We start from the raw sequence: 22055 nt of genomic DNA on the forward strand, positions 1-22055 counted from the left end.
ATGCTGTTCTTCTGAACTTTTTATTCATCAAAGAACCTGGAAAAAAAAAGGAGCAAATCAGAATATTAGAATGATTTCTGATAGATTATGTGACTGGAGTGTGTACTGTAGTCTTATAAGATATTCAAATATAAAATAGTAATTGTTTTTGCTGTGCTTTGGTTGAAATAAATGCAGACTTCTTGAAAAAACTTATTTGTGTATATAGTGTATTTCCAGCACACTGTAATTTCCATTAAATGTCATTTTTTATTTTATTTTATTTTATTTTATTTTAGCTAGTTGCCAAGGCAACATTTCTCAGTATCATTTAGCTTTTTTAATGTAATAAAATAAGAAAAATTAGAACTTAAATAAATGGAAACTATATAAATTAATAAAGATTGAAAAAAATAAACAGAAAATCTAAAATCTTCAAAATAATAAAAAATATAGTATTATTAAAAAAACTTTAGAATGTTTTGTGGAAAAGCAAACATTATCTTTATTAGGGGCAAACTTGTATTTTGTAATAGAAATTATGCCAACTTTCTAACTGTATTTTCCTAAATATTATTTTAGTAATTATCTGTAATAAATTATAGATTATATACATTTATAATTTTCACACAAATACAACAATATCAATTTTAATTGATCACTTTAAACGTAAAATAAAATCGTTAAAAACAAAAGAGGCTGTTTCCGGTTTTTTTTTTTTTGCAATAAATCAGAATAATTATGAGGAAATTTTTTTTATGTATAATAATAATAATGATAATAATAATATAAAATTATATCAACATTATAATTTAATTCACATTAAAATGTTACAATTGTTTTATTACATTTTGTACTGTTAATATTTAATCCTAAAATTGTATTATGTATTTTCATAATTTAAAATTAAAATCCTGGTTTGGGATTAGGTTCAAATAAAAACTATACATAAAAAAAGCAATGACAGCATGGTAAAAAAGTTTCCGAAACTGTTTAAATGTGACCTTTACATAGCAAAAAGAGAGAGAGAAAAAAAAAATAGATCTGTTATTAAATATCAACACCTGGGCTGTGTGCCCATAGTTGAAGAAACCCTCATAACAACCTAATTATGTCTGCAAACCCTGTCAAAATTGATATATATAGAGACCCTTGTGTCATTAATTCCTTCACAGTTCAATAAAGTACATTCCCAAACACGTGTGTATATACTTTATTAATGTTCATGAGCATGCATATTACAAGAAACACCAGTGAGCCATTAAATCCATTAATAATACATGCGCTCAGACCTGAAATGTGCAAAGAACATGTTACATGTGACGTGAATTACATGATGTAAATTTATATTGCAATTAAGTGTACCGGATTGATACCGGATACATTGTGTTTAAACAAGAGTGCAGTGACACAGAGAAACGGTTGGCCACAGGCTGCCCTTGTGATTGGCTGCTTCCTCAGCCAATGTGCCTGCTGCAGGCTCACCTCTAATCAGGCTCTTCCTGTAGACAGGCTCCAACAGTGCTTCTGCTTCCTTTTATCTTTCCTCCCCTCCGTGTTCAACAGATCGGATTGCACAGCGAAAACGGCGGTTAACTCTCGCCTTTCCTCCCGCAGCCGTTCTAACCTGATGAGGAAAAGAGGGAAAGCAAATCTCTTTTGAAGGAATTTTGTTACATTGCTTTATTTCGTAAAGATTTTGAATTTCACTGCAGCTAATTTAGTAGGCTATTAGAATAAATGAATTTGTTAATCAAGGAATGTACTTTTGAAAATCCTTTTCAATTTTTCATGCACTATATTGAGATCAAAAGTGCAGGCATTCCCTAAATATGTTACTTGCATAGACTCATGCAACAGTTTCAGGAATGCTGAACATCTGGCATTACACCACATTCCATTGAATTTCCTCAGTTATTTTTGAAAAAAAAAAAAAACTTTTAACTAAAGGTATTTGTATCCCCTTATGCCACTCATTCCTGTACAAAAAAAGTTTTAGTTTTATTATTATAAAATTTTTTTTCTTCCGAGTAACCTTGGACTATAATACATTCTTGGCCTTGGTGTTGTACCCGTTCTTGGCACTCCGTAAAAACTGTTTTACAATATCTGTTGTGAAAAGCGGCACTCTGATAAAATGTAATTGAATTTAGTTTGTCCTTGGTCTTCCGCGACTTTTCAGGGGGAAACATTTAATTCATAACATAGCATGAAGGACACAAGACATTCAATATGCAAGTGTACTTTCAGCCAAACTGCAAAGTGTCTCAGTGGCTGAGGAATATTTGATTTGGCCTGGGACTCCCTCGAAACACTGGAATCATATCTTTTAATAGATTTAAAAAGAGTCACTCATCAATTATGCAGCATATCCTGTCTTAAAGATGAGACAGCAACTTAAGGATGGATCGCTTAAGGAAAGTGAGATTAGTGACTCTTAGAGTTTTTCAGGGAAAATCCCATTCCCATATCAACAAAATAAACTCTGTACGTCTTTTTCGCCTTAGCGTCGGACCTAAGCGTGCGCTGGAGAGGCTGTGAGGGGGCCAGGTGTTGCTAGATTTGGCTTCTCAATGTCACTGGTGATGTGAAAGGACAAAGGCAGTATTGAGAGCCCAGTCAGAGGCCTGGGAGGAGTGGGATAGTTTTACAGAAAAGCCACTGTTTGTGCCAAGCCTGCACCCATATACAACAGACACTGTGTTCTGCTGCTCCGCTCCCAGCTTTGTCCTTGCGCCCTGCCTCTCTTCCCCCCCCTCTTTTCTTCTTGTTTTCGAACAGGTAGCAATGGTGCTCGCATCTAGGCCACAGATGAGAGAGACAGATAGCTGACTGTTAAGAACACAGTTTGGCATTCTAGACTCGGGCTCTTAACATCCCGCACAAAGACCTTGAGCCGGAGGGAAACATGATAAAGCCGCGCGCCATCTCGCTCGCGGAGCAGACCGACCAGCGACGCCCCCCGCCCCGCCCGCCCGAGACTGCTGGGAAGTCTCGCTCCAACGGACATCTGTCCGTGTACGTTTACCTGCTGTGAACGCACCTCAAAGACTCAAAGTTTGCTAAATTCCCATTTCGGAAACCGCTTTGAGAGGAAAAGTAGGCTCTCTGTTCATTTTGTTGTCTTGAGACATGTCACAAGACAAGAACTACTGAAAAGATTGTTTGAAACACACAATCTGATAACATATCTCATCTGACAATGTTAACAGTTAACAGATCAGGTCCAACGCTGAAAAAGACAAAACACAGAGGAGCGTGAGGTAAACTGTGCCACATTTTACAGTACTTAAGTTGCCCTCTAGGCAAGGTAATACAAGAAATGAATACACCTATATATTTTTCAGGATGTCTGCTGTCAGCTGAAATTAGAAGAATACAAATGACTAGGGATGCACCGATCCGTATCGGCCGATCACTTGCGCGATTTGTCAGTAAAGCCGGTTCTGTAATCAGTGGTAAATGCCATCAGGTGCGTGATTTCACGTTGAGCCGTATATACTACACACAGCCGTTGTTCACTGACGAGCTGCGCACATTCACACTGATAATGAACATTGATTTGCGCAGCTCGTCGGTAAACAACGGCTGTGTGTAGTATATACGGCTCAACGTGAAATCACGCACCTGATGGCATTTACCGCTGATTACAGAACCGGCTTTACTGACAAAACGCGCAAGCATGATCGGCCGATTCGTATCGGTGCATCCCTACAAATGACCAATTCTAGTGACAACTTGCTTGTGCCAAGAGATATTTTGTAATATTTCACAAGAAAAAGAATGTATAAATGCATTCCTAAGTTCGTTGTTTTTAGTAGTAGTAGTTAGTAAGTAAAAGCATACTTTTGCTCAAAAATATTGAAAAATCTTAATTGTTCTAACTTAAAGGGATAGTTCACCCAAAAATAAAATTTGTGTTGTTTTTCTGCTTACCCCCAGGGCATCCAAGTTGGTGACTTTGTTTCTTCAGTAGAACACAAACGAAGATTTTTAACTCAAACCGTTGCAGTCTGTCAGTCATATAATGGCAGTCAATGGGACCCACGCCTTTGAGAGTCAAAAAAACACACAGACAAAACCAAATTAAACCCTGCGGCTTGTGACAATACATTATGATCTTAACACATGAAACATCGGTCTGTGCAAAAAGCTGAACAGTATTTATATCATTTTTTCCCTCTTCACCGCAATGTCCAACTGTCCATAAAGCTCTCGGATTTCATCAAAAATATGACATTATGACAAAATAATACACAGATCTGTCCGCTGACATATCTTACCCCCACTGTCCCCTAAAAATATAGGGAATATACATAAAGAGAACACGGAAGGAACAGATTTAACATGAAAATGTACACGCCTCCACTCATACACACACTAGTGTGTGTCAGGTTTGATCCCCTCACAGGGGTGTGATCTGCCTGCTGCATGAAAACAGAGAAAGATGACACTGATGTGATAATGAGATCCACCCAACTGCACAGACAAACAGCCTGTCCTTCCCAAACTGACAAGTCATCAGAAAGCAGTCAGCGGCAGACCGGCCCCCGTCGCGAGCGGCATCTCTTCCACCTCTCAGGCGAGATCGCTCTCTATCTCTCTGCCCTCTTCCTGCATGTCATTACCGCCCCACGCTCCCTTCCACCTGCCTCTAACTGACCACCCAGAGCAGCCCGCTTTTATCATCCTCCACACAGCTCCACTATCAAACCACAGCCAACAAAGACAAAATGTCAAGTCAGCTGCACTCCAGTGATCAATCTGCTGTAAGAGAGGGAGGGGTGTGATTTCTCAGGAGCTTATTTAAGAGAAATAACTATAAATATATAATAATATAATTGAACAACTAATACAATTTCAACCATTTTTTATTGGATTTGTATTTTCATATATTTTTTGTTATGTTTTATTAGAGATTAAGACATTAGAGCATAGAAATTATCACCTAATTATTAGTTTTAACCCATGAGTAATTTCTCTGTCCATACTTAAAGGGATAGTTCATCCAAAAATGAAGATTACCCTATTATTTACTCACCCTCAAACCATCATAGATGTATATGACTTTCTTTTTTCAGACGAATACAATCAGAGTTATATTACAAAATATCTTCCAAGCTTTATAATGGCAGTGAATGGGTGTTGAAATTTTGAAGTCCAATAAAGTGCATCCATCCATCATAAAACGAACTCCACACAGCTCTGGGGGTGTTAATAAAGGCCTACTAAAGTGAATCAATGCATTTGTGTAAGAAAAATATCCATATTTAAAACTTTACAAATCATAATCTCTAGCTTCCCCTAACTGTCGTATGCGCAGTCTTCACAAGAAAGGGGCATCCAGCAAATGACGTAGGATGTAGGTGACAAAGTTCATCTGAAAGAAAAAAGTTATTTAGGATGTTTTTTTCTATCCCTTTAAGGAAATGCTGACATGCAGCCAATCACCTATTTAAAGTTTAATGTGCAGTTATAAGGAGTAGGAGTGTGGACTTGTGTTGCCAAGTCTGTGGTTTTCCTGCGGCTACTTTAACGCTGTTGTCGCAGGTTGTTTTTCACATCAGCGGGTTGAAGCAACCCCAATGTCTTAATATTTATCCCCTGGAATGCTAATTTTACCAGGGGAACACACCCAAAAAACTATATAACCACCCGGAATGCGATTTTTACTGGGGGAACCCCATTAAAATGTGACTGGGCTACTTTTGGGCTAGTTTTGAGTAGCAATTTGGGCAGGTTTTGTTGTGAAAACCTGGCAACCCTGGTGTGAACCAATGAGATGTGGGCTGGGCTACACAGCACAGCTGTAAGCAAAAAAATTGACAAAATGCCCTGTTTCTTGACATTTTATATTTTTTGTATACTGTGCATATCATTGCACTGATTTAAGGAGCGCACCGGTTGAGTCGCTCTAGAAGGTATTGGACATTTGTGGCAATTCAGAAAGAAGGAGGGGGAGTGTGTGAGGTGAAGGGATGTGAGATAATCAGCCATCCACAGAGCCGTGTCATTCGCCTATTGTCTGTTTTTCCAGGCTGAGGGGGCAGAGAGAAAAAAACGGAAATGCTGCTTTAGTCCTGCGTCAGTCACTTGCTTCCCTTTTCTTCTTGCACCGGAGCAAGTCTCTGAGGATAGAATTCATCAATTCCCTCTCCTTCGCCACCTCGAGCCACTGCGGCAAGCACTTGCAATGCAGGCGAAGGCCTCAGAACCCCTCATCTCCAAGATGGCAATGCACCAGCCCTCGCTAATGCCACCAGCAGACTAGTTGCCTTTCCAGAGGAATTCTGACGATGGTTTTTTAATATCCCACGCCGCTTTGCGCCTTCAGATTTCACGCTGCAACATTAACACGAGCTGACACTGGGGATTAGAGACAGACAGCTGGAATGCCCGGGCCTTTTGTGCAACGTGGATCTCTGCCAAAAGCCTTCGCTCGGAGGCCAAGAGGGACCTGGGAAAAAGACTGCTCCTTGGAAATAAACACAAGACTGGCCAAGAGGAAGGAATGTGCCACTAGTGGACAAAATGACTGAGCAGTGACCGGACAGCGTTGGGCATGCAGAACGAGCCGCTCAGGACCTGCAACCTGTGTAGCGGTTAGCATGTGCAGCCGTTCTGCCATTTTGTTTTTCTCTCAAAGGTCCAATGGGCATCTTCGATGCAGTAAACTGAATGACCAGTGAATGAATCTGAATGACATACCTCCCACATAGTTTCCCTTTCTGAGTCTCATTCAGGAGTTGAAAAACTGTCATATGCATTTCAGGAAATTAGGTGTTTGTCAAAACATAATTACAAGTTTATTTTTGTATCTTATGTGGAAAAAGTATTCCATGGAATTTTAAATACTTAAAAGTACAGTTTACCATAAAATGAAAATTACCCATGATTTACTCACCCTCAAGCCATCCTAGGTGTATATGACTTTCTTCATTCAGACGAAGAGTATGCTTATAGTCTGTCAGTATGTGATTTTTGTGCATGTAATACGTAGTGCATTCCAAATGGCATAAATAAAAGCATATTTAAAGTAAAAGACCGAAATAACGGGGTGGAAGCACACACTGTCAAGAAATGCGCACGTCTCACAGAGCATATCCTCTGCAGTGAAGCCCGGTGCAATTGTCTCTAGCGCGCACAAGTGCCATATGCGGGAAAAAGCCGACCTCAGAAACGATTCTGAGCATGTTTTTTCCTGCTCTAAGCTTGGTTGTTCCAAAATGTGCCCAGAGCTCAGATTTAAAAATAGTGGGTGCATTTTTAATACTCGCGTGACAAAGTGTATGCGAATGACGTCAGTAGGCTATGATCGATTATGGTCTACAGTATAACTGCATTGATGCAAAATCATTCACGTCCACATCGCAATGCAAACCCATAGTGAACTATCCCTTTAAAATCTTCAGTTGATTTTATTAGAATCAAATTAATCACATATTTGATCAAATTAGGACAATTTGAAACTTTCACAAAGTAGAAACAGAGTTCGTACAAGGTGCTTAAAGTGCTTGAAGTACTTGAATTTGACCGTTTGAAAAATAGCAATATTCCTGAAGAGGTACTTGATAAGTGCTTGAATTATTAAAAAGCACGTCTTTTCACGCAAAATTCACAGAATGAAAATGAAAACATCATACATTTTTTGGACTATTTCAGTCAATGTCATAAAACTATTGAGCCATATCAGTAGTAGTACTGACAATGTCATGTAGACCTGGCTGAAGACGCAAAAAGAGGAACAGATGAGCCAAATCAAGACTTCTTTTTATTCCTTTCAGATTGAGCTTTCAAATCTTGTATCGCAATTAATTTGATTTAGATCAGGACTTCGGAGTGGGTTCGTGAATCATTTGACTTAGATCATAATTTTGTGTTTCGCAAATCCATTGATTTAGATCAGAACCTCAAGTCGCGTATCGCGAATCATTTGATTTAGATCGGAACTTAGCATATCATGAATCATTTGATTCAGATTGGGAGTTCAGAGCATGTATCACAAATCATTTGATTTGGATCGGAACTTCAGACCGGGTTCTTGAATCATTCCGTGAATTAAATGATTCACAATCTGCGCTCCGAATCCTGACTTCGGGACTTTGGAGCATGAATCAAGACTCATTTGATTTAAATCGGAACTTCAGAGCAAATTCGCAAATTTTTTGCTTTAGATTGGAACTTAGGAGCGTGAATTGCGAATCGTTTGATTCAGATCGGGATTTTGGAGCAGTTTCGCAAATCTTTTGATTTAGATCGGAACTTCACAGCAGGTTCTTGAATCATTCTGCTAATTAAATTATTCATGATCCGTCCTCCGAATCCTGATCTGAAATGATGGTTTACGCATCATCATTCAGATCGGGACTTCAGTGCGGGTTCGTGAATCTTTTGCTTTAGATCGAAACTTAGGAGTGTGAATTGTGAATCATTTGATTCAGATCGGGACTTCAGAGCAGTTTCGCAAATCTTTTGTTTCTGATTTTTTTTTCTTAAACAGTAGAAAACATCAAAACATAAGGGAGATCTCTGACGGACGTCCTTGAAAATCAAAAAAGTAGTGCTTGAAAAGTCCTTTTTTTTTTTTTTTTTTTTTACAGTATCTGTATGAACCCTGTAGAAAATCCTACAAAAATAAGACAGTATACACTCTCATAAGTAAAGGTACAAAAGCTGTCACTGGGTCGGTATCTTTTTAAAAGGTACTAATAAGTGCACTTTAGGTACAAATATGTACCTTTAAGGTACTAATATGCACCCTTTTGAAAAGGTGCTATACAATTGTCAGCTTTTGTACCTTTTTTCTGGGAGTGTTGTTAATTATGTTGTTTTATTTGTCACTGAGCATAATCTCACTGGCCTAGAAATGCGTTTTTCAGGAAAGATAAAACATCTAATGAGAAAAGTAAATTTTTTCATGCAAATAACTTTTAACACATTTTTATGTGTTTAATGCATTCAGTTGTCAGCTCTGCTTAAAATTATAAAAAAAATTAGGGTAGAGTGATTTTTCAATTTAACACTTTATTAATCTAGAAACACTTCAAAATTACACTTTAAAAGAGTGATAGTGAAGTTCAGGATAGAGAACTTCTGCCAGAAAGTTTTTAAAATATGCCAAATTACAAAATGATTTATTTTATCAACATAAAGCCCTGAAGATCAGAGTTTTATTACTGATATTCTTGCCCAAGAAGCTGAGCTATTTATTTATCTCAGTTTATCCTGGCAATATCAAGAGACATACTAGCAGTAAATATCTTCCAAACTGCCAAGAATCTAAAATACTCTGCCTCATGCCAAATTCAATGAACTGTTAACAGGTTTCTTGAATTATGGCTGTATTAGGTTAATGTTTTGCTTGCATTCGTGTATATATATTACATATATTTAAATGGCAATCTTTTAAATATCTCATTAGTGAAATTTAAAGGGGTAGTTCAGCAAAAAATGAAAATTCTGTCAATAATAAAATAAATAAGACCTTCGTTCATCTTGAAAACATAAATTAAGATATTTTTGATGAAATCCAAGAGCTTTCTGATAGACATAGACAGCAAAGCAAAAACCCATGGATTATTTTATTGATGTACTTGCTACCTTTCTGAGCCTTGAATGTGTCAGTTGTGTTGTTTTCTATGCAGTCTCAAAAAGCTCTTGGATTTCATCAAAAATATCTAAATTTGTGTTTTGAATATGAACGAAGGTCTTATGGGTTTGAAACGACATGAGGGTGAGTCAGATTTTCGGCATCATATTCCATCATTAGGTTTCACAGCTGAACTATCAAGCCGTAACTTTTCCTCCAGGCGTTTAACCATTACTACAGACAGTGGAGGGGGGCGGGAGTTATCATATAGAAGATTTGAAGGTGTTGCAGTGGCTTGGTGGGAGTTTCCATGGCAACTCATGAGTCTGGTCACACCTCATTAGGGGACACAGCGTGCTTGCATAGGCTGGCTAGTTCAGGAGTGTGCGCTCTCCATGGTAATTGCCTTCAGCTTTTACTGCCTCAGTGCACACAGTAAAATCACACATCCAAGATGAGGCTCTCTCTGGCGAGAAACTCTCCCTTTTTCATGGTACAGGTGTTCCTCTCGCGTTTATTGAGCAGAACAAGTGCGCCATCACTGTGCTGTCGACTAACAAAGAAATCACGCTCGGTGAGATCGCACTATAAGCCTAAATGATTAACTTAAGGGATCCTTGTTGGTCTGCAGCTTCGATTCCAAGTACAAAATGTCCTGCTGACATGTTCTTATAGATAACCTTATATAAACTTGGCTGAGCCTACAGTGGAAGCCAACTGACATCTGGTTTTGTTCACATAGCAGGAGTATAAAATATTCCCATATGGCTAAAATATTTAATATCAAAGCTACATAATATCAAACTACAGTGAAAATACCCTGAATACACAATATAAAAAGTTTCTGAATCTAGCTGAAATGCTCTTACTGTGCTATAGAAGAAAAAACAAAGCCTACTTTTTTTATACATTTTCTGCTAGTACCACAACAATTGGCATCTTGATCTTTATATTTTATTTCTGTGGCCTAGAAATCCATTTTTCATAAAAGTTGAAACGTCTGATAGGAAAATAGTTTTTTATTCATGCGGATCATTTAGCACATTATTTTTAATGCATTCAGATGTCAGCTCTACTTAAAACTAGGAGTTGTAAAAAATAGAGAAGATTGAAGGTCATTGCACTCTCCAAAATTTCCGTTCGAAATTTTTGCACGTTAAAAAAAAAAAAATACGACCTCATGTTGTGTCAATCACGTTTATGTTAGGTGTAGTGCTGATTAGACGAGACGTTCAAATAACAAATACTTTTAATATAAATCTTCAGGAGAAATCATAGGAAACATCCTCACACGTAGACTAAATCAATGACCGACAAAGGACTGAAAACTGGGATAGACTTATAAAGACAAACTAATGACAAGGACAGGTGAAAGCAATAATCAGGGACAAACCAACTTCAACAGAATAACAGGGGGAGACAAAGGGAGAAACCAAAACAGAGTAGTGCAAGAACAAGAAACACTAGGATAAATGTAACATTACTCCCCCCTCCCGGTAGACGCGTCTCGCGCCGTGACAGTACCACAGGGGAGGGAGGGTGGGCGCCCTGGAGGCCGCTACAGGACAGGAACTTGGCAGTCAGGGAAAGCCTCCAGGGCGGATCAGGGAGCCATGGCGGATCAGGGAGTTCGGGAGGCCATGGCCAGGCAGACAGTTCATGAGGCCATGGTGGGTCAGGGAGTTCAGGAGGCCATGGCCAGGCAGACAGTTCATGAGGCCATGGCGGATCGGGGAGTTCAGGAGGTCATGGCCAGGCAGACAGTTCATGAGGCCATGGCGGATCGGGGAGTTCAGGAGGCCATGGCCAGGCAGACAGTTCATGAGGCCATGGTGGGTCAGGGAGTTCAGGAGGCCATGGCCAGGCAGACAGTTCATGAGGCCATGGTGGGTCAGGGAGTTCAGGAGGCCATGGCCAGGCAGACAGTTCATGAGGCCATGGCGGGTCAGGGAGTTCAGGAGGCCATGGCCAGGCAGACAGTTCATGAGTTCAAAATTTAGGGATTTAGCAGGGCTTTCTGGCAGAGTGGGCTCTGGAGGATGCTCTGGAGGAGCGGACACTGGAGGGCGCTCTGGAAGCGCGGACACTGGAGGGCGCTCTGGAGGAGCTGACACTGGAGGGCGCTCTGGAGGAGCCGACACTGGAGGGCGCTCTGGAAGGCTGGGCAGAACCAGCGGAGGGTCAGGAAGGCTGGGCGGAACCAGCGGAGGCTCAGGAAGGCTGGGCGGAACCAGCGGAGGCTCAGGAAGGCTGGGCGGAACCAGCAGAGATTCTGGAGACAGAACTAGGGCCGTAAACTCCATTGGGAGTGCCATGTTCATAATATCAACGGAGGCCTTCTTGGCCGGAAATTCAGAAACGGAGGCCATCTTGGCCAGGAACTCAGGAACGGAGGCCATCTTGGCCGGGAACTCAGGAACCGAGGCCATTTTGGGTGCAGACTCGGGCGTTGCAGCCACCTTGCATGTAAAATTCGGGTTGAAGCCATCTTGCATACAGACTCGGGCATTGCAGCCATCTTGCATACAGACTTGGGCGTTGCAGCCATCTTGCGTGCAGACACGGACGTTGCAGCCATCTTGCATACAGACTCGGGCGTTGCAGCCATCTTGCGTGCAGACTCGGGCGTTGCAGCCACCTTGCATACAGACTCAGGCGTTGCAGCCACCTTGCACATAGACTCGGGCGTTGCAGCCACCTTGCATACAGACTCGGGCGTTGCAGCCACCTTGCATACAGACTCGGGCGTTGCAGCCACCTTGCGTGCAGATTCGGGCGTTGCAGCCATCTTGTGTGCAGACTCGGGCGTTGCAGCCATCTTGCGTGCAGACTCGGGCGTTGCAGCCACCTTGCATACAGACTCGTGCATTGCAGCCATCTTGCATACAGACTTGGGCGTTGCAGCCATCTTGCGTGCAGACTCGGGCGTTGCAGCCATCTTGCATACAGACTCGGGCGTTGCAGCCATCTTGCGTGCAGACTCGGGCGTTGCAGCCATCTTGCATACAGACTTGGGCGTTGCAGCCATCTTGCGTGCAGACTCGGGCGTTGCAGCCATCTTGCATACAGACTCGGGCGTTGCAGCCATCTTGCGTGCAGACTCGGGCGTTGCAGCCACCTTGCATACAGACTCGGGCATTGCAGCCACCTTGCATACAGACTCGGGCGTTGCAGCCACCTTGCACATAGACTCGGGGGTTGCAGCCATCTTGCATACAGACTCGGGCGTTGCAGCCACCTTGCATACAGACTCGGGCGTTGCAGCCACCTTGCATACAGACTTGGGGCGTTGCAGCCATCTTGCGTGCTAAGTGCTGGGCCACGGTCTGCGGTACTGGGCTGAAGGAGACTATGGCGCTTTGGAGGATGTTGGGGTGTTCGGGGCGTGACAGTTGGTCTGAGCTGTTGGAGCGGTATATGGCGGTTCTTGGCTTTGGGTGAGCTGGTACGATGTGGCGTGCTTCTGAGGGGGCTGGACGATGCATCGGCTTGTCATTCTCTATTTGTTCTATCTCGAAATTAGAGCAGTTTAAATAAAGAATGATATTGACCAATTCGACAAACGGGAAATCGTGAACAGAGAGATCGCAACGAATAGTATCTTTGTCCAGCCCCAACAGAAACACGATGCCAATAGAGGCGTCGGGCCAGCTCACCTGATGGTATAGCTCAATGAAATCCGCCACATACCGTTCCAACTCCCGACCGCCCTGCCTCAAACTCCACAGTCGTTCCTCAGCACTCACGTTTGGGTCGGTCATTCTGTTAGGTGTAGTGCTGGTTAGACGAGACGTGAAACGGTGTTCAAATAACAAATACTTTTAATATAAATCTTCAGGAGAAATCATAGGAAACATCCACACACATAGACTAAATCAATGACCGACAAAGGACTAAAAACTGGGATAGACTTATAAAGACAAACTAATGACAAGGACAGGTGAAAGCAATAATCAGGGACAAACCAACTTCAACAGAATAACAGGGGGAGACAAAGGGAGAAACTAAAACAGAGTAGTGCAAGAACAAGAAACACTAGGATAAATGTAACAGTTTACACACTGGCTCCGAAACTTACGTCCGTCAAAAAAAGTTCAGATTTTCTGTTTTTTCGCATCCGTAGAAAGCATTTTGATAGGAAAGGATCACAAATATGAAAAAAAAAAAAAAAAATCCTGAAAAAAATGCACACAAAAATTTTGGACTCAGTATGCAATGACCTTTTGGGGTGTGTGATAATGACAAAAAATGATATCTCTGGAATGATATTTTCTGGAATTGTGTCGATAACGATAATTAGATGACTCAATTTAATCAATAAATTCAATAAATTCTAATAGTAAGGCACATAGTATGGCTGTTACCAATCAAATTAAATCAGTATCAACAAAATTTGTGTTTGCAATGCAGAGGTGGCACAGAATCTGCATCTGAAGTGACATTTAGATGCTTTTACTGTTTTTTTTTTTTTGGCTGTTTAATGCACATAAATGCAGTTACAAATGCATAGTTAATGTTTTGATGTTTAAAAAAAATGTTGAATACTTATAATTGGAATTATTTTGGGGAAAAAAGGAGAATATAGCTTAAATATAAACCTAAAATCACCAGTAGGTGGCGGCAAATCACTGCATGAGTGAGTCATTGAGTCATTCATTCAACTGATTTGTTCAATAGGCTAATTGATTTAGTAACGAAACACCATTGTGTGTGGCTCAAAGATGTAGCTTTGTTTGAAACTATTTTTGTTGACGAAATAGAGCAAAAACAGAAATCGTTGTGTCTAAATAGATAGATATAAATGATATAAAATGCTAATATTAGCTTCTTTTTTTATTCAATTGTATCATATTTGCAAACATGCTGATATTTGGAGGAAAAACCAACCTGATCTCATGGCAATTTGTATATATTTTATGAGGTGGCTAAGTGTACAAATTAGCAAAAAAAAAAAAAAAAACTTACAAATTAGCTTTTTGCTAATTCATAAGTTTTTTTTAGTGACTTTTCCAATTTGTATGAATTGTAACCCTGCCTCTAAACCCTATCACTGGCGTCTAGACAAATTGTATATAAATTGTTATATATTATGTAATATATTTTAAAATATAAATCTTTTCTAACAATATATGTCTTTGCTATCACTTTTTATCAATTTAACATATCCTTGCTGAAAAAAAGTAATGATTTCTTTAAAAAAAAAAGAAAGAATAAAAATGTACCGACCCCAAACTTTTGAACAGTAGTAAAAGCTATTATTTTTAACTTTTTTCATCAAAGAATCCTGAAAAAAGTATCACAGGTTCCAAAAAAAATTAAGCAACACAACTGTTTCCAGCATTAGAATGATTACTAAAGGTTAATGTGACACTGAACACTCGAGTAATGATGCTGAAAAATTCAGCTTTGATCACAGAAATAAATTTGATTTTTAATGTATATTAAAGTACAACAACGTTGTTTCACAATATAAAATTTTATCTGTATTTTTGATCAAATAAACGCAGTCTCGATGAGCATTAGAAACCTATTTAAAATACATTAAAATTTTAGTGATTCCAAACTTTTGACCAGCTGTGTATATCGCACACCCCTAGGTACAGTGATGTTTTAATTCAACACATTAATCTAGAAACGCTTAAAAAAAAACTAAAAAAGAATGTTAGAGGATCCAAATAATCTACAACCTACATTAGAAAACTATTTTTCTATTATTTCCTTGGCCATTTTTAGTGGTACCTCCACAATTGTGGTATTTGACTCTAAGGGGGGCTTTCAGCAGATTTATTATCCCATGGCAACAAACCCAGATGAATGTGAAGAATGTCAGAAAAACATATAGAACTGGTGCACAAGAATGTTTGGGGAGTATAGCGAAGATGAACTGATAAAATACTGGGGGATCCAGCAGAGTTCTGGTGTGGAAGTTTTCAAAGGACAAAATGAAAACAGGGGGGTCGATGTGTGGAGGGAATTAGGTGAAGGGGGATGGGACAGACCATGGGGGGCTTTGATAATACAGAACAAGACGCATATGGAGAAAGTTACTGAATGTTACCATGACTGACTCTGTCCTGTACTGTACTACGCTACCTGATTCAAAACTGATTTACACATAGAGCATCTGCAATCAGTGATCAGCAATCACTGCACTGATTTCAGCACTACTCTACTACAAAAAAATAGTGCTCTTGATCATGAAATAAGGACATATGCCATGAGTGAAAAATAAAGATTTAAAAATTAGCATAAAACTCTAGAAAAAGCATCTTGTGAGGGCAGCGTGCTGCACTGAAGTGTGCGCATGATTGCATGTTTTTGTGTCTGCAGTAACTGGGTTCAGATGCAGCTCATACAGCTGTAGCACAGTTCGTATCTCCACGGCAACAGTCTGTGATGCAGGGGGAGCTGGGTAATGCAGTGATATAACACACTTCCCTGTAGGCAAAAAACACTGCAGTTTTGTCTGCATCTAATAAATGACTTAAACGAAAAATGATTGTCCTTTTATTTTGCTAGTTTCTGTGGTACATTATTAGCTTCCTTCAGCTTGACTTGATTTTGTTAATCTAGAGCCAATTAAAATGTATTAACTTTTTTAAATTATTTTTATTAATTTATTAATTCATTGCCTTTTGGCTTATAGGGATACTTCACCATGAAAATGTATTAATCGCATGCATTTTTAAGCATTGCAGTTTAAAATCAAGTAAAAACTTTTCGAATTTGAACATCGAGTTAAATTGAACTTATTTTGTCTTCTGGGAAACATGTAAGTAGCTTCTGAAGGGAAGTACAAAATGAAATTTTGGCAAAATGTACACATCTTTGTTCTGTTTAAAAGTTTACACCCCTGGCTCTTAATGCATCGTTTTTCCTTCTGAAGCATCAGTGAGCATTTGAAACTTCTGTAATAGTTGCATATGAGTCCCTCAGTTGTCCTCAGTGTAAAAAGATGGATCTCAAAATCACACAGTCATTGTTGGAAAGAGTTCAAATGCACAAAAATTCTGAAAAATCTAAGAATTTGTGGGACCTGAAGGATTTTTCTGAAGAACAGCGGGCAGTTTAACTGTTCAGGACAAACAAGGGACTCATGAACACTAAACAAAATCACTAAACAAACAAACAAACAAACAAACAAACAAACAAAAAAACAGCTGTGGATCATTCAGATAGCAACACAGTATTAGGAATCAAGTGTGTGTAAACTTTTGAACAAGGTCATTTTTATAAATTCAACTATTATTTTCTCTTGTGGACTATATGTAAACACCTATTATGTGAAATATCTTATTCAGGTCAGTACTAAATAAAAATGAACATCCAATTTGTCAAAAACAACATCGGACTCCACTGACTTTCCTTGTACGGACAAAAAAGGCACTGTAAAAAAATTTGGTGTAGAAACAATTTTCCATCCCAGTCTCATAAAAATATGTAACTCTGGGTACTTTTTAGCAGCACCATTGTTACATACCTTACTGTACGTTTCGCACCAATTTCAAAAAGAAATTTCCACTGAGTGGCACTAAAATAGGTTCAATACGTGAGTCCTGGCACATTTTTATTGATATTGGTACGTATAGCTGTGTTTTTATTACGTTGCTTCAGGTACGTTCAGAGTTCAAATATCCGCGGATTGTTGCTAAAAGTTAGTGTTCTATCGTGTTGGAAATATGCCCTACACCAAACCCAACCCTAAGTCTACCTGATAGTGTTAACAAATGCAAAACTTATATAAAGATGCATTTGTTGACGCCATTTGAATCCTCCTTGTGTGTAGATTTGAACTCTTTTGTCAAACCGTACTGACATGGGATTCGAACTGGAGCTTTTCACCTCTCAAGTACATCTCCGTACTGCGTGAGCTACCAAACAAAATTACTGTCTATGAAAACCCATAGATATGAAGCTGGATATGTCATGCTAACATTCAAAAGCATCCGTTTTCAAATCTCTCAGCATATTAAAATTGTTTTTAAGGCATAATATAATATTCTTCAAGTAATTGTCTGAAAATTACGCTTTATCAATGTCTGTAAATCATACTTTCTGTGAAAAGGAATAAAAGGTGTTAAAAGTTTTACTGCCTCTAGTGTTCTTCTCTTATTTTTTGGAAACTGCAGTGACATGTACTTATTGGTACGTATTTCGCGTCTCAGCGAAAAAGTTTTTGTGACGAGACCAGGTAACAATTTTCTGTTGAAAGACAGAAATAATATTTTCATATAAAACTTACTCTAATACTCTTTTCTATTTCACAGAGTAAAGGGCTGCATTAAATTTGTAAAAAATTATTATTTTTAAACAGGTTTCCCTCAACAACTCTCATTGGTTGACCAAACCGTTAATCCCACCCCAGTCTCAGGCCATTGGTTGGGAACAAAGCAAGGTTTTAAAAGTGCAAAGACTAACAACGTTCACGCTTTTCAAGGAAATCAACCTTGCAAGTGCCGTTGCATATTAAGCCGAGAGCGTATTTTACCATCTGAAAAATTACACACTTCAGCTTGAAGCAGAATTGCTTTAAAACGAAAAGAATGAGCACTTCAAGCTTCCTCCATGGACGCATGGTGGTCATCCTCGGGAGTTTCCTTTTATCGCTTCTCCCCTCAATGCGGTGTAATCTCGGCACCTGCGCAGTGAATAAACTAATAATGTTTCGCCTCACAGCTTCTGCAAAGTGTTTTTGTCTGAGCTCTTCTTCGGTAGTTGGTCCCGTCTCTTTTATGGTATGGCCGGTGGCTGAGGCGCTAGAACGTATCGCATGGCATCGGAGGAACGGCTAATGATGCGAGCGGCGGCAGTCACCCGTATACCTCCTGACTGATTTCCTTCTTTGTGTACGGCCTCTCTAATGAGGCAGGCCCGGCTCACGACAGATATATAGGGCCATATCGCTGCGTTACAAAGCAGTTTATTGTCATTTATGCCACCATTAATGCCATGGGGAAGTGCTGCGCTCATACTTACGTTCACTCAGGTTTCTGCGCGCCATTGTTTCTCTGCATTTCAGCTTCAATTAAGCCCTCCCACAAGGAGGTAATGGGCTTTCATGGGCCACTTGAGAAGCTGTGTGCAAACCCGGAGAGGACTGAATGAGAGCAGGGGCTCTCCGCTCCCGTCCCTCTCGGGGGAGCACCACCCACTACGCTCTCATCCACGGGGATGTTTCAAAGCCCATTCACCTGATGGCATCCCCCGGTGAACCCGGGGACTTTCCACATCTCTCTCGACCAGTCCAAAGAGGCCTTGTAGCAGACAAGGACCTGTTGAAACATTGATATTTGACATCTGAAGTTATTAGAAAGCTCCATGGTATGGAGCTTTACATTTTCATTACCAGTGTTACGTAATCAGATTACTTTTTTACAACTAACTAGCAAAGTAACGTGTTACTTTTTCATTTACAAGAAAATATCTGAGTTTCTTTTTCCCCCATTTATTGATTGAAAGCTCTCCTGTCCCTATGTTGAAAGAAATCGGGAGTAAGATGTTTGCTTTAGTTCTAGAATAAATGTGAACGTGCATTAATTCATCTCACTCACAAAAAACATATTTAATATTCCTCAAAATGAACAAAAACTGTGAAATGCAACCGCAATAATTAATGCTATCTAATGCAACCTGCTATAATTAAATGTTTCATAATTATGTATTTAATTCCATTTTATTAACTAGTGTCTTTGCTGCTGACCTTCAATGATCCAATTCAAACATACATATAAGCAAAAATTACTCAAGAGGCTTTTGGTGTGAAAGGGCTTCTACATTTGCTAAAAAGTAGAACTTTTTATATTTAAAACAAACAAGCAAGCACTGCTCAGATTTAAAAAGTTATGCAGAAGTAAGTAACACCTAAGTTTCTATGAAAAGTAACCAAGTAATGTAATGTAATTTTAGGGAGAAATGCAATATATGCATTACTTTTAAAAGTAACTTTTCTCAACACTGTTAATTGCATTTTCATTTTATGTAATTTTTTGTAAAAAAAACAAACAAAAATAATAATTCAAAGTTAAGAAATGAAGATTGGAGTGTTATACAAAAAAAAAATACAATTTCTTCTTCAAAATGTTAATAAATGTGTTGCTTGCCCTTTCTTCATAATTATTTGTGAAATTTACTAGCAAAAAATAAATAAATAAATAAAAGTAAAAATGTTTCAAAGTAAATTCTACACATTTTTTTAGATGTCTAAGAAAAGTCGAAAAGGCAGAAGCCATAGAAGAAGTTGAAGAAGTAGAAGTCAAAGAAAAAGTAGAAGTCGAAGAAAACATTGAAGTCGAATAAGTAGAATTTGAAGAAAAAGTCGAAAGGCAAAAGCCATAGAAGTGATGTTAACAAATGTTCCACCACTGATTGGTAACGTGTGTATGTCAATTAATTGATAATCTATTAAGAAATACAATAATAATGCAATTCATCCAAGAAAACTTGATGAAGTACTTGAGACCAACATACAAAAAACAAAAAAAAACAAAAAAAAACAGGAAATTATATTATAGAGAAGACCCCTGCAGACTCTCATGACTGTAAATATCATGTGATGCAACTCCCCCCAAAATTAATGATATTTATAGACCAATAATTTATTTATACTATAAATATATAATATATCATTATACACGATAATTACTGTGAACTGGATGAAACTGCACAAATCTAACAGACAGAAACAGTTTTGAGAAATGCAGTTGACATTTGACACAATTAAAAGAACATAACATTTTACAATACGGTTCAATTTGTAAACATTAGTTACCTACATTAGTTAACATGAACATGAATTAGTAACATTTACTAATACATTATATTACAAAAAAAGATGTATCTGTTAATAGTACAACTAATGAACAGTTAAAAACGAGATCTTTTCTCGTAATAACGAGATCTTTTCTTGTTAAAACGACATCTTTTCTGGTAAAAACGAGATCTTTTCTCGTAAAAACGACATAATTTTCTCGTTAAAACGTCATCTTTTTCTCATAATAATGACATATGTCATAAAAACGATCTGATGTTCCTGTTATAGATGATATGATTACATTATGTGAGCGAGCTAAGCGTTTGTCCGCGCTGCCTTCGCCACAGTCCTGACCTAAAGGAGGATGCACGCTGCCGAAGTTATATAGAAATACTGTTTTAATCATTTTAATGTAATGGTTTCAATTGTAGCGTCTTGTTTATTTGGATTCATCTCCAATCTGTCTACAATAACTGCCCTCAGACCCAGAGGATTTAAGATGATCATATCAAAACTGTTATTTCTGAATAATCGATTCGCTTGGAATATTATTTGGATGAATAAAGTTGGATTTTACAGAACATTTAAATACTAACAGAAATAAAAAATAAAAAAAATGACACACGGTTTGATCGTGTTATGATGATGAGCGGCCCTGAAAAGCCACTTTTCAACTCAGCCTACTGTCTGTCCCATCATGCAGAATACATGTTCGTCTGATGTACCGCTCTGCAAATTAGTCACAATAACGTTTCTTTGCAAGTCTCATATAAGCGCAACACTGCATTAACACTGTTAATTATTAATACTACTGTTTTTAAATAATAACGTGTACACACATTAAATCAAGGTAAAAAGATATAAAAAAATACTTGATTACCCTTACCACATTACATTTGCAGAAGTTATTTGACCTTTTTATGACAAGGAAAGTTGGTGAATGTTGTAAAATGCCATGTGGTACAACTCTCCAAAAACTTGACTTATGAATTTACCTTAAAAATGTTTTAAAAACTTTACTAATCAATAATCTGGTACTTGATGGTTATACCACAACTTTGGAGACATTAAATTAATACTTGTCTCGAAAATAGTGTAAAAGTGTTTTCAAAAACGACATCATACCAGAATGGGCACCTTTCTCTGTCACTGACCCATGTAACGGTGTCCTAATAGCGGCTGTGCGGGTGGAGAGGGCAGCGGGGCACGGTGTGGGCAGGATGGAGGGGCAGGGCTCCAGCCACTTTGATGTCTGCCGGTCCAGTCACGCCTGTCTGCTTCGCTCACGGCTCAGGGGACTCCGTGGGACTTCGCAGCCCTCTTTTAAACGGGCCGGTTTGAAGTGAGGGACCCCCTGCCGCACACAATGAATGAACGCATACCTAGCTGACGGCCGTTTGTGCCGCGAGAAGAATGGCAGGAAGGGAAGAGGAGGGACGGGGGGTGAAAGTGCATTTGAACTTGGCCGATACCATCTGCAATTTCCTCTGACTCGGTGTTAGTCTTTCCATCAGCATGTCTGCCGCATTACGACTCGTGTTCGGCTTCATTCACGACCTGAATTAATTGTAGACGGTGATTAGAGGGAGTGCGCGTAAAACACATGGGCCGGTCACGTGACGCGCATCTATAGCTGCGGTTCCTCAGACAGTGACTTCCAGCATGGTGTAGTTTCTCCCGCTCCGACAATGCCGCCTCGCTTGGCTAACGCATTGTTCCGTGTGTGGGAACCTGCCT

General features: G+C 39.2%; 1 long non-coding RNA gene across 1 annotated transcript; it reads right to left on the minus strand.

The window, feature by feature from the left end:
* Nucleotides 1-1196: 1196 nt before the first annotated feature.
* LOC141284290 (uncharacterized) lies at nucleotides 1197-4607 on the minus strand. Its single transcript, XR_012338401.1, has 3 exons — nucleotides 4455-4607; nucleotides 3916-4029; nucleotides 1197-1606 (listed from the first exon to the last, which is right to left on the minus strand). It is a non-coding gene; the product is annotated as an uncharacterized lncRNA (long non-coding RNA).
* Between the last annotated feature and the right edge of the window lie 17448 nt (nucleotides 4608-22055).

This window comes from Garra rufa, chromosome 14 (assembly GCF_049309525.1).
Source record: "Garra rufa chromosome 14, GarRuf1.0, whole genome shotgun sequence".
In the NCBI taxonomy this organism is placed as follows: domain Eukaryota; kingdom Metazoa; phylum Chordata; class Actinopteri; order Cypriniformes; family Cyprinidae; genus Garra; species Garra rufa.